The sequence below is a fragment of the Botryllus schlosseri genome, chromosome 3 (assembly GCF_051294905.1).
Source record: "Botryllus schlosseri isolate E-star chromosome 3, Bs_hap1, whole genome shotgun sequence".
Lineage (NCBI taxonomy): Eukaryota > Metazoa > Chordata > Ascidiacea > Stolidobranchia > Styelidae > Botryllus > Botryllus schlosseri.
The window spans coordinates 29,594,256-29,606,347 of record NC_137238.1 but is presented as its reverse complement, the minus strand read 5'-3'; the positions used below and the strand labels follow the sequence as shown (position 1 = coordinate 29,606,347).

The 12,092-nt window shown below is 40.5% G+C and overlaps 1 protein-coding gene and 1 long non-coding RNA gene across 6 annotated transcripts in view; one reads left to right on the top strand and one right to left on the bottom strand.

The window, feature by feature from the left end:
- Positions 1-12,092, bottom strand: part of LOC145435023 (baculoviral IAP repeat-containing protein 2-like) — a 406,058-nt gene that overhangs the window by 242,945 nt on the left and 151,021 nt on the right. The gene's annotated exons all lie outside the window — the stretch shown is intronic.
- Positions 5,384-7,173, top strand: LOC145436345 (uncharacterized). Of its 2 annotated transcripts, XR_013914274.1 has the most exons (3): positions 5,384-5,916; positions 6,299-6,429; positions 6,938-7,173. It is a non-coding gene; the product is annotated as an uncharacterized LOC145436345 (long non-coding RNA). The 2 variants fall into 2 exon arrangements; XR_013914272.1 differs by lacking the exon at positions 5,384-5,916 and having other exon boundaries at positions 5,923-6,429.

Sequence of the window (12,092 nt, the reverse complement as noted above, 5' to 3'; positions counted from 1 at the left end):
GATTGTAAAAAGGTGCAAATTGAGCTATGCGAAAGGTGACGAGCTTGATTCATATTGATGCATACCAGCAGGTATCCAATTTTCGATATCGTAAGGATAAGCATTCGTTCAGATTATGGGATGAAAATGATAGTATTGATATGGAAATGCGATAATAATCCTCTGTTTACTTAAACAGCACGTTTTAGAAAATATCATGGTATTGCGCACTCCCCCATACTATAAGGCCCTAAGTTTAGTCGTAGAGCAATACGGAGATGGTGTGTTGGATACGGTGTAAACACATTGTGCGATTAGTAAACGTTAATAAAAAATATGGTCGACCGTAAAAATGCTATATTGTGTCGCCAGAAGGAACATCTCTACACGCTGGGAATCTTCCATTAGTGTTGTTTTGTCATTCGGCTGTTTTACTAGAGATAACTAACCTCCGTAGGTTAGTTATCTATAGTTTTACAGCTGATTTTGTGTGTGCTGTACCGTAACCGTGCGCTGATTACTAGGGATGGTGTGAACGCGAACCTTTTTGAAAGGTTCTGTGTGAACGAGAACGTGAACCTCATGACGTTACGTGACGTTTTATTGCTAATTCCAATCTTATCTTTCAGTGAAGTGATAGCCTATATCAATGTACAGTGTACAATGTACATTGTACACTTGTACAGCGTACACGATACCTAGCGACGACTCGGGCCACGTATAATGCCACAATGCTGAGGTACATATTGGCGTTTTAACGTCGCTAAATGTATCAACTGAGGCAATCAAAGGATATAATAATCCCATAAAATCAATATTTTCCGTCGCTTAGCCAACAATTTCGACGACGACTTACCAGGGAATCAAAACTTACGCCGTAACGGTCTAGCCCAGACCGGACAATGTATTCGGCGTTTGAGTATTGCTACATTGATATAAGGCAGAGTGTAAAACGGGTTTCTATACTTGCTACCGATTTTACTCCATTAACAAGTTATACAGCAGTAGCCAACAACTCAATCGTACGGATTTGGTTTTAATGATACAGTGAACCTATGAAGTCAAGATTGACCCCGAACACCTGCTAGATTTTTTACTTCAGAGAACGATATCAATCTCATTGATTGTTCGGGTAAGCATCATTGCTGACTACGCATTTCGTTCGTGATGTTGTGTGATTGCAAGTCAGGGATATCTGGACTAGTCTAGATATCCCTGTTGCGAGTCAAGCTTACAGCAGAGAGTCACAAACGGTTATTAAGCTGGATATTTCGAGCAAACTTTAGTAACAAAGCAAGTAAAACTTTTTGAGATTGTCAAGGTGCATGCTCGTTTACTGTAGATTTTTATACTGCCAGCGCCATAAATAGAGTATCCCGCTGTTGAAATGCAATAAATTTGAACGGAATATGTCATAATGAAGTGAAAATTGTAATATATGAGAAAGGTATACAGTGCAGAACCTACCAAGGTTCTGTTGTGAACGTGAACCTATAAATTTCCGAGGTTCACACACAGAACGCGAACGTGAACCTCACGTTCACACCATCCCTACTGATTACTGCCGTTAGCGACTCTTTGTACTTGTTATTATTATGTCACAAGGACAGAATTCTTTCTATATTTCGAACTTGGTTAACCTCATTTACTGGCGTTCACTGCTGAAGAGAGCAAGTCGTAAAGCTTCCAGTGGAATAAATTTGGCAATATGAACGTATTGTTTGCTACAAGCTTTATTTCTGGAAATTGAAGGCATTACTACATTTGCTTTTATACTTCAACATGTATGTTATCCAGATAGAAGAACTGATATTAATTAGAAACCAAAATATATGGTACTGGGAATTGCAAGTGAAATCTAAATCTAAAAACGGAACATGTATTTAATGTCTTTAGTCCAGAAAGTTTCGAAGGTTGGTATGCTGAAACAGCTCTAAAACTAAAGAAAAGTCAGAGTCCACGTTTCCAGATTAGGACACGCCATGGACAGCTAGATTACGATATGATAAGTGAATGCTAGATTGCGAAACATCAGTTTCAAACATTATGATAAGCCATATATACTATGATGAAATATTTGATATGGCGAAGTGTGACAATGCGGTGTGAACGGAACCACGCACACCCGCTACCTAAATTATATTCAACGATACTTTCGTGAAATCATACTGGATACTCCGCTTTCACTGCGCGCGAAGCGCGACCAAAATTCTAGGCTTAACTCGACTTTCATGAAAATGAAATGTTGATACTCCGTGAAAACAGCCCCGAAATTACTCGAGCTATCTTCCTGATTGGAGGATTAAACTACTTCTACTTGACAAACTGAAAATAGCGAAAAGTAAGTAAGTAGATCACAAAAAATTATGAAGTAGAAGTAGAAGTAGTGAAATTCAGATCTACTTGAGTAAGTACCAGAAGTAGAGGAAAACTACTTGAGTACTTCGAAAAAGTAGAAGTACTTCGTTACTGACCACCTCTGGTTTTAATATGAGGACTATCACCCTCGCAAAAACGGCGATCAAAAATAAATAAAAAATACCACTCATTTACAAAAATAAGTGTGATTTGAATCATGTAATGGCAATGGAAAATTCATAGAGTCGGTTTAGGACAGGCCATTTGGATGATATATTCAAAGATGGTGGTTCTAGACCTGGGGGTAGATTGCCTTTTATCTGGGGTTCGCGAAGATGTTGAACGTAATTAGCTTCCAATATAGGCCGTGAGTGAGTCTGGGCAAATGTACCTACCTTTAATTAGTAATCAGCTCATCAAATTTTTAGCTGGGCCAAGCCACATTTTCAAATTGGAAATGGAGTCGCTACCAAAAAAGGTTGGAAACCACCGGATGTGCGGTGTCTATATAACTCAGTGGTGCAGTGCGCACCGGCATTAGGCTGATAAATAATTTCATTGGCGTGACATGAACATGACTTAACGATGTACATGCGCTCCTTGTATTTTGAAGTCATCGTCCTCCATGAGCTCTACCCCGCTAACTCTGATCACGTGAGCGGAGAGACGATCAAAATTATACAGTAATATATGGAAGAACCAATAATATTGACACAATTCATTCAAATCATTTAAAGACCAGATGCATATAGTAAGCCCCCAGAAGTTGCATCGAATACCCTATGGCGGGCCCAAGATCAGTGTTTATTTCGGCAGGAGGGGGCTGAAAAATGTGGCTTCGGCCCTGGTTACCACTTACAATACACAACCACGTACTCTTGAACCGGATCGTGACCACCTCTAGTCATTAGACAAAGCGTTGCTGGTGTGACGTCATATTGATCGACCATGATCGCACACCTCATTTTGAAATCCGCTAGTGGGCGCTGAAAAGCGTCCGGAATTTGTAAGACAAAAATATGGCAACCCTAGCATACACCACTGTACTTTTCCGTATCAACAATGCACCAAACGTTTGCTGCAGACTGAGATGGGAGTCATTTTGTAGTGTTACAAATTTCAATCTCCAACTGTTCAGCATCCAGAAATTACAACATATTATTATACCGGACAGCAGCAACGATTACAGAAAGCTAGAAACATGATATATCAAACTGCGTTGAGTGTAACAGAAACAAGCTGTGCCAAAAGATGTAATATGTAATGGGTATACAGATATCGAAAATCTGCTAGTACTTCACGGCTATCTGACTCCGAATAGTAATATTGTTTACTACTTTGGCATTGTCCTGGTCGTCGAGCTATCGCAACGGAACCCCCTACCATTTCAAGAAGACCGTGGACGGCATTCCGTCATGTCGCCTTTATAGGCAATGCGCCGTATCTTGAATATCTGGTGATTCTATCACATACATCTATATATCACTTATTGTAATTGAAGATATTTTTAGGTGTTTATATATGTAAGTTACATGTTAGTGTGTTTGGAACAAGAATAGCTGAATCAATCAATCTATATATTTAAAAGCTCACTGGTAATAATCTGACGAACATTGGTAAATGCTGCTATTCCACCTATTTTTAGAATGGGCTCGCGGGCTACTCATCTATAGTCCCCGCGGGCTACCTGGTGCCCGCGGGCACCGGGTTGGTGACCCCTGCTTTAAAAACACCCATTATCGCAGAAAAACATAGTGTATACACAAGGATGGCCAAACTGAGGGTCACGAGCCGCATGCGACCCTTTCTAACATTTTATAGCGGATTTTTATTGAGTCCACAGATATTCTCTCGTCTTGCTGAGAAGATTTAACTCGATTACAACTGAATGCATCACGTACTAACAATATGCTTATTGGATTCGTATTATACCTTGCCTGATCGTTTATGTAAGAATTGGAAAAATTACGAGGGTACGATTGCATCGTCATTATTATTGTTAGATTGTGAGTGATTGAAGTCATTGCATAGTGATCAAAAATGAGCTTGATAATTAAATACAGTTCTACTCCTTTAATGGAGTTCACTGTTAAAGATTCTTCAAAATGATGGCGCAATGCAGAAGCAAGCCGATTCCAGATTCATACAGAACACCCAAGTACAGAAACAGAATGTCACGTACTCATAACAGCAGACTGGCAGCATTAGTCTTGCGGTAGAAAATTTCGTCATGGAGGATATCGTATTTGCGATGTAGCACCAACGTGTTCGCTACTTATCAATTCAAAATTTCGAGTACGCGTCAGTTGATATCCCGGCAGACTGCGTCGTGGGGCGAAAATGTTGATCTGGTTGTTGTTTTTTGCGGTATTCATGGTGTTTGTCGACAGCTACGGTAATTTACACCAGGACAATTTTCTTCAGTTTTATTCCGTAGCTGCTGACGTGTAACACGACCCGTGCTTCTAGGCTTTTATAAAACACTGCTTACACCACACACAAAAAAATCTGGTAGATTTACTGGGAAATCTCTGTAAATTTTGCAACGAATTACTAGTCGCAGCCAATAGCTGTGAGTAGCTTGTAATTTTACATTTTGATGTGTAATATTACCTTAATTTAGCTGTAAAGTCAAGTTACCAGAATTTATTCGCAAAATTACAGGCAGTTAATCGTTCCTGCAGTATATCAGGCTATTGGCAAAATTGATTAGCTTGAAAATCGCTGCGGCCAATGTTATACGTGGAACTGAATGTTACTGCTGATATCATTTTTTGTGGTGATTTGACCTGATTCAACCACGTTCGCGAGACTGGGGTCTATCATACGGAAATTGTTGGCCCTAGTACCAATTTCATTAAAGTACATACTGGGGTAAAAGAAACAACTGACAATCGTAGCTAATGTGGTACACCATAGCCACTATATTATATTATAAGGCTATGGCTATACGGCCGGTTTCGTTGGTTACCAGGGATACGACTGATAAGTTAAAATATCAGTTTAGGATGTATAATATTGTTCGGGAAACTGGAAATATCAGCACCGCATGCTAAGTTGACCATTTGTTAATGGCGGACATCGCGATCTGTCATAGGTTACAGTAGGTTAGGGTTACGCGTTACTGCTTTTTCTGAGTTTCGTAGTAAACAACCAACGCACAGCTGTGACATCACAAGCAGCGTCTGGGTAAGTATATGTATAGTAAGTAGTGAACATCACGTGGAATATATATCAATTTATACGAGATTAGATGGAACAGAAAGGGACTATATGTAATGATAATTGTTTCTGTATGAAAAAATACGACCTAAATCAAACATTATAACGTGGCCGGTAAATATTATTGGTGGCATGTCAGCGGATGAATACCACTCGATTTGAAATCGTTCGAGTGTCGTATCGTCGTCTGGCCATTATTGAGATTTGAGCAAAGGGTGGAGCGCCAATATGGAATCGGTCATCGGTGTCTCGCTAAACGTACCGGGATTCCAACCCAGGTGGAGCGAAGCTTGTGCGTGAAGAAAGTGGATCCTTGAAGATTCCTAGGAATGCTGAATGAGATACGCATCGTAAAAGGTACAGTACTACATAGTATTTGTTACCGTGAATATCTACGACTGTGCACACCATCGGGATGACTTTGATTTCATTATTGAAATATTTCATTCGCCGCATTCTCTGTTCTATTTTGGGATATTAGTCGACTTACATAGTGACCTGTGACACCACATACTCCGCCACAGAGGAGTTGAAACTGTTGGTTTGTTCATGTAATTTTCGGGCCATAGCATAGAGATGTTTCCATCCACTGCTGGATTTGTTTGGCACACATGCCACCTCAAATGAGGAACCTTTTGCTTCAATACATTAGATCAGTGGTTCTCAACCTGCGGGGCGCGAGAAATTGACTAAGTCTGTCTGAATTCTGACTAAACATGTGTTTCACAACCATTTTCAGAAGACGATTGTTGAAGAAGAAACTTATTTCGTATTCAAGAAAGCTCGCCAAATTCAAACTCCAGCAGTCGCATTCAACTTCATTTGAGCAGATTTTTGATATTCTTTGAAGATTTAGAGCAATTCCCATGTGTAAGTCATTCATTACTTCATAGATTTGGCAGTAGCCTAAAGCTCAGTGCACTGGGTAGCTGTTGGTAATAGCTGGCGAACTGCACTACTTAAGACAGACTTAGATGCAATATAGGTTGCTATGCGGCGGCTATGCCCTGGAATGCGGCCTTAGGCTACCTAAGTAATTGAAATGTGACCGTGATTAGCAAAAAGGTTGCCTATCTCTGTATTAGATGATGTGCTCTTTTTGACGTGACGATAAGTGCAGGGGGGCGTAAACTTTTTGGCCATCGCCGAGGGTGGCGCATGTCCAGAAAGGTTGAGAACCGCTGCATTAGATAAAGTAAGTCATGAATCTCTGCTATATCATGTAAAAGGCGGAGCCGTCGTCACAAAATGTACCAGTAACGGTACTTCAAAAATTGTTATATTTTTGTTAGCCTATTTGTCTTAGTAGTTATTGTAATGTCATGTCTAGATTAGGAACTTTGCTTAATATAGCGACTTACGCATGAGTTCTTTTTAGTGGAACTGCAAGATACTAGTCACACAGAAGGAATGAAGACGAGAAAAAGAAACAATTGGAAGTTTATCCGGCGGTGAAATTAATTCACCTTTTCTTGGGACCACTTGTGCTATATTTGTATTCCTCCTACAGAAGAATTAGACCTCCAGCAGCAATACTTTTTCATCGTGAATCATGAATGAATATACAGTTGTCCCAATGTCGTTTTTAGAGCGTGAAGAAACTTGCTGTATTTTGGCATCCCGTTGCTTTGGGATAGGTATGGATGTACGTAAATTTAGAAGCTGTCATGTAATCTGATTTACAAAGGACAGCATGTAGGGTTGTAGGTACTAGGTAGGAGGTAAAATTACAGTCTCCTCGTAAATGTACAGGAGAGAATGTAGATTGAATATACCAGAGGTGACTGTAACATTACAGTCTGGCGTGTAAAGCTAGATTACCGGACGGGTGTAAGTTGAATTTACATTGAGTGACGGTAATGTTATATTACTGCCAAGTGGCTGGCCACCCTGCTTCCAGACATTTCGCGGTAAATCGAGGTAAATTTTTTTTTGTGTGCAGGGGTGGGAAATTACTTTCCTCCGTGGGCCAAATGAAAAGCCAAAAATACATTGACCGGCCAAGTCAAAAATTTTAACTGTTTTCTCAAGCGTACTAATTTTATTTCTAAATGGAAAGCAGTGAATTACGCTTTTTAGCTGCTAAATGCTGCTCAGTGCCGTCATATTTCGAATCAATGTTAAACATGATACACTTTGAACCCTCTTTTGTAAACGTATCCCTTAACAATTTAACACACAACCAGACCGTGTAATGCGTGGCCTATTGTGACAATGACAAAAAAGAAGATTTGGTGACTTCTTGTGATTTTAATTGCTACAGCATGATAATTCTCCACTTTGACTTTATTTTGAATCTGAATTACGCATGCGAGCTAACCCTACGCAGGCTGCGTAATCCCGGGCCGACATATTAATGAACAAGCTTGAAAGTAAACGAATTTTCGGTTCACTTTATACAGTCTATGGGTTTAGTCCACGTAGCGGCAGTAAAACGTTGATTTCATGTATTGAGTTCCAAGCAACTTCTCACGGGCCACTCAGAATATCTTCGCGGCCGCACTTTGACCAGGTCTGGCTTACACGGATATGATGGAGAGTATGAGCCTCGATAAAACTCCAACACTTAGGTACAAATTCCGGAGTCGAACTCGGTCGGACTCGAATCCGCAACCAATTGATGTTACAGCTGTAGATTATGCCACTACAGTATCCGGTGGCGACTCGTGACAATATCGGGTGGTGAGCAAGGGGTGCACGCGGTGTTTGTTGTCTAAATGACGTCACACGATGGTATTTCGATGTGAAAATGAGACTTTGTGGTGGTCAAACACAGTGTGTATGGGGTATACACATTAAACATAGTTAACTAGGCTTACGTATTTCAAATTAGTTGGAAGAAAGTATTAAGTACAGTAGTTCATACCTGCACATTTGAACGTTTGTATCAGTAGGCCTATTGCGCGCGGCGTGATTTCATAGCTGCAAAATGTTCAATGACGAGTTAATTGCAATCATCTGGAATACGCATAATGACAGTAATGAGAATCGTGAACCTCTCCCGATTCTTAGAAAAGTCTTGATGCGTTTTAATGTGCTGAAACCACGCTCGGATTATGCGGATGAAATCGGGGTGGTCAATATGATATTAAAAACCACCAAAGGTATTAGAAAGCGATTTTTCAACTATATACGAATTTTGAAAGTTCGCTAGTGGTTACTACTTTGGAAAAATAGTTATTGGAATATAAACCAGTCAACTCGAGCCGAGCAATGTCGACTATCGAAATACCGTTTGCAGTGGACCACATACCGCAGATCACGATACCCAATTTCGTTCCAATCAGAGAAACTGCCTGTGGCACCACCACTGTAAAAGTGTATAACAAGGCGTCCCTATCCTCGCTTATACGTCAGCCATTCATTTTTATCGACATACGTTGGATAAAAGGTAAGAGTGCGCTTTCTTCCCGCGTATACGATTAGATCAATGGATGATTTCTAAGCTGATAAGGACCAAGTCTCATTACCTCTAATTATTGCTCCAAAGGAAACTGTATAAACGGCGCACGGAGCAAAGATTCAACACGATTCATGTTCGCACTTGACCAGACTATATCTGCAGATATGACCATGGTTGCCATCGACATGCACCCAAAAATAAATACAGTAGGAAAATTATATTAGCAATAAAAAAGCATTTTTGTACATGATTTGCACCACATTCCATACTTTTTGCCAGAAACAATCTTCCCCAGCAACTCCTCGTTATTAGAAAGTGTTTGACGAATCTCACGACAGCTCAGGTCTAGGTTTACATTTACTTGTAGCTGGGAATTTGCTGTCATTTCACCACGTCTGATCCTTTCCTTGATCCAATGCGCCGAAACAAGAGAGAACACTCTTTCCACACACGCATTGCTTGCCGGAAGGGAGAAAATGATGCGGATTAGCTTGTAATGCAGCAGAAAAGACTCGTTCCTGGTAAAGATCTTCATTCACTTGGTCTCCGGTTCATTCTTGTGGAACACAATTTCCTTCACCAACCCCTTCACTTCCTCGTACTCGATTTCTATATCTTTCAGCAGGGTCAAGTTGATGTGCGTTGGATGCTTATCAAATCGATACCACTTGTTGGTGTATTCCAAGGTAATGGTGCAGAACTCCTAGCAGCTCCCTAACCTTAGCATGCTCTTAATCGACTGTACTTGAAAGTTCGTCTGCTGTTGCTCCAAAAAAACCTATATACCGGCATTGCAATATTCTGATCTTATTCAATCCTTTGGGAGCATTTTCCCTCCCTTTTCAGGTTTTGAAAAATGTCCTCGCAAAGTATCCCCGACTGCTCGGTAATTTGATGACAAGTCACAATAAATCACCGTTTCTTTATGGTGAGCGGCTTTGAGAGAATAGACATAGACCAGGGGTGGGCAAACTACCGCCCGCAACACCGTTCTGTGCGGACCGCGAGAGTCTAAAGATGCTTATTAAATATATTGATAAAATGCGTACTAAAATCGAATCAATGCAGAGACTTGATATATTTGACCATGATAATTCTAAGGCAGTGGTTCTCAAACTGGGGGGGAGGGGCGAGTCTGAGCTCAACTGAAAATTGTTTTCCCGCTTCGCGCGATTCACACCCAATTCATAATTACAGCTCGGTATTTAGTCTGATTTTCATATTAAAAAACCTCTCATCCTCAGTCTTAACCTTCCATGCCATCAAACTATCCGCTAGATTTGCTAGAATCCTAATCGCGTTTTTTGATATGACGATATTGGGGTGCGCGAAATGTTTCACCATCATAAGGGGGGGGGGGGCGTATCTTGAAAAGTTTGAGAACCACTGTTCTAAGGTAAATACTTCCTATTTTATATTCAATTTCTGGCGCGACAGCCCGATCTCAAGGCCCTCGCAGTTTCAAAGCTTTCAATTGCAAAACATCACAGAAATCCTAAACGAGATTGATATAATTCGGATCACGAGTGTGATTTCAGATTGACGGCTCAACTTTTAATTGTTTCAGTGATGTGCTTATAAAAACGACTCGCGGGTGTCTTCGGTAGATTCGTTCTCTGTATGCGTAGAATTAGGGTATTTATATTCTATCTCCACATTGTAGAAACGGGTTTGATGCTAACATTGTTATGATGCTGTCAGCATTGTGTGTCCTGCAACTGAACGAAAAGTGGAAGTAGTAAATCCATGAACAGATCGCTGCTCACTGATTTAAATTTAAATCCTGTTCTAAGAATCGGGACAACCGACTTTAATCTCTATAGTTTTGACAAATTGGTTATTGAGGTCGACCAGCCTATAAAATCTCGCCACTGTTTCTGACGCGTGTTCGATATCATCAAAGCAATGTTTGGTTTGTTGTAAATAAGCATATATATTATCTCCATGTCCTCACTATATAATCAAATACCAATAATGCGTTTTGGTTTATAATCCCAATTTTATATAGTGCGGCCCGCGAATGAATTCAGATGTCGAATGCAGCCCGCGAGCTCAAAAGTTCGTCCACCCCTGACATAGACAGTGAAAGCTTGTTATGAGCGCTATCGGGGCATGCCACGGCTAGGTATTTACAAAGCGAAACGCAGAAGTTAATTCGATTTTGGCACAGAAGCTTCGCTATATATGGCTATTTACAAGCGAAAGCATAGGGAAGAATGCGATTTTCGCCGTGATTTCGGTATCTATTGATTGCTGTGTGTCTATAAATGGTACATCAATATTATTGAAAAGAATTTCAGGTGAGGGGAAAAGCCCTAGTTGCCCTATGGGACGAGCTTCCACTGACGTTATCTCTCCATAAGATGATCTTGTGTTTTTTGACGTTTTTCGCACAAAGCGCTGTCATTAGCACTATGCTGAATAATGGACTATGCATTACAAACAGCAAGAGTAGGCCTATATATGTCCCCGACTTTTATACCGTCATATTAGCTTCAAACCCAAGCACCATAGTAAAAGCATAGCCTGTAAAAGCTGACACAGTATATTGTCATATAGTATTTAATTCCGGCAAGAATAACAACGCGGCAAAAAAATCATAGTATTATTTAAAAAATACCCGCATTTGGTTATCACGTATAAGGCCAAAGCCTGGTGCCGAATATATCGAGCGAATGTAGGAGACTGCATTTCGGCCGATTGCATAGCTACCAGTGCTCATATACAATAATTATGAGGCTATGAGTCGAATATGAGATATAAAACACTATTCTCTATTAATAGACTAGAAAGTCTATAATTCACCCCTAAATATAATGATTCCGTCCCCGCAGTCTTATTCATTGTGTATGCTGACGGAGAATTGATGTGCAGATATGGGATATCAGGGTTGCCCGACATATGAGCATGCGACACAATGAAAAACGACAGTTTAGCATGCGACGCTATAGCATGAGGACACATTAGCATGGTAACATATGCGCATAGGGACACATGAGCATGGGGACACATGCGCATGGGGACATATCAGCATGGTGAAACATGAGCAAGGGGACACATGGGCATGGAAACATATTAGCATGCGACACTTGAGCATGGTTACACATTAGCATGGGGACTAATCAACATG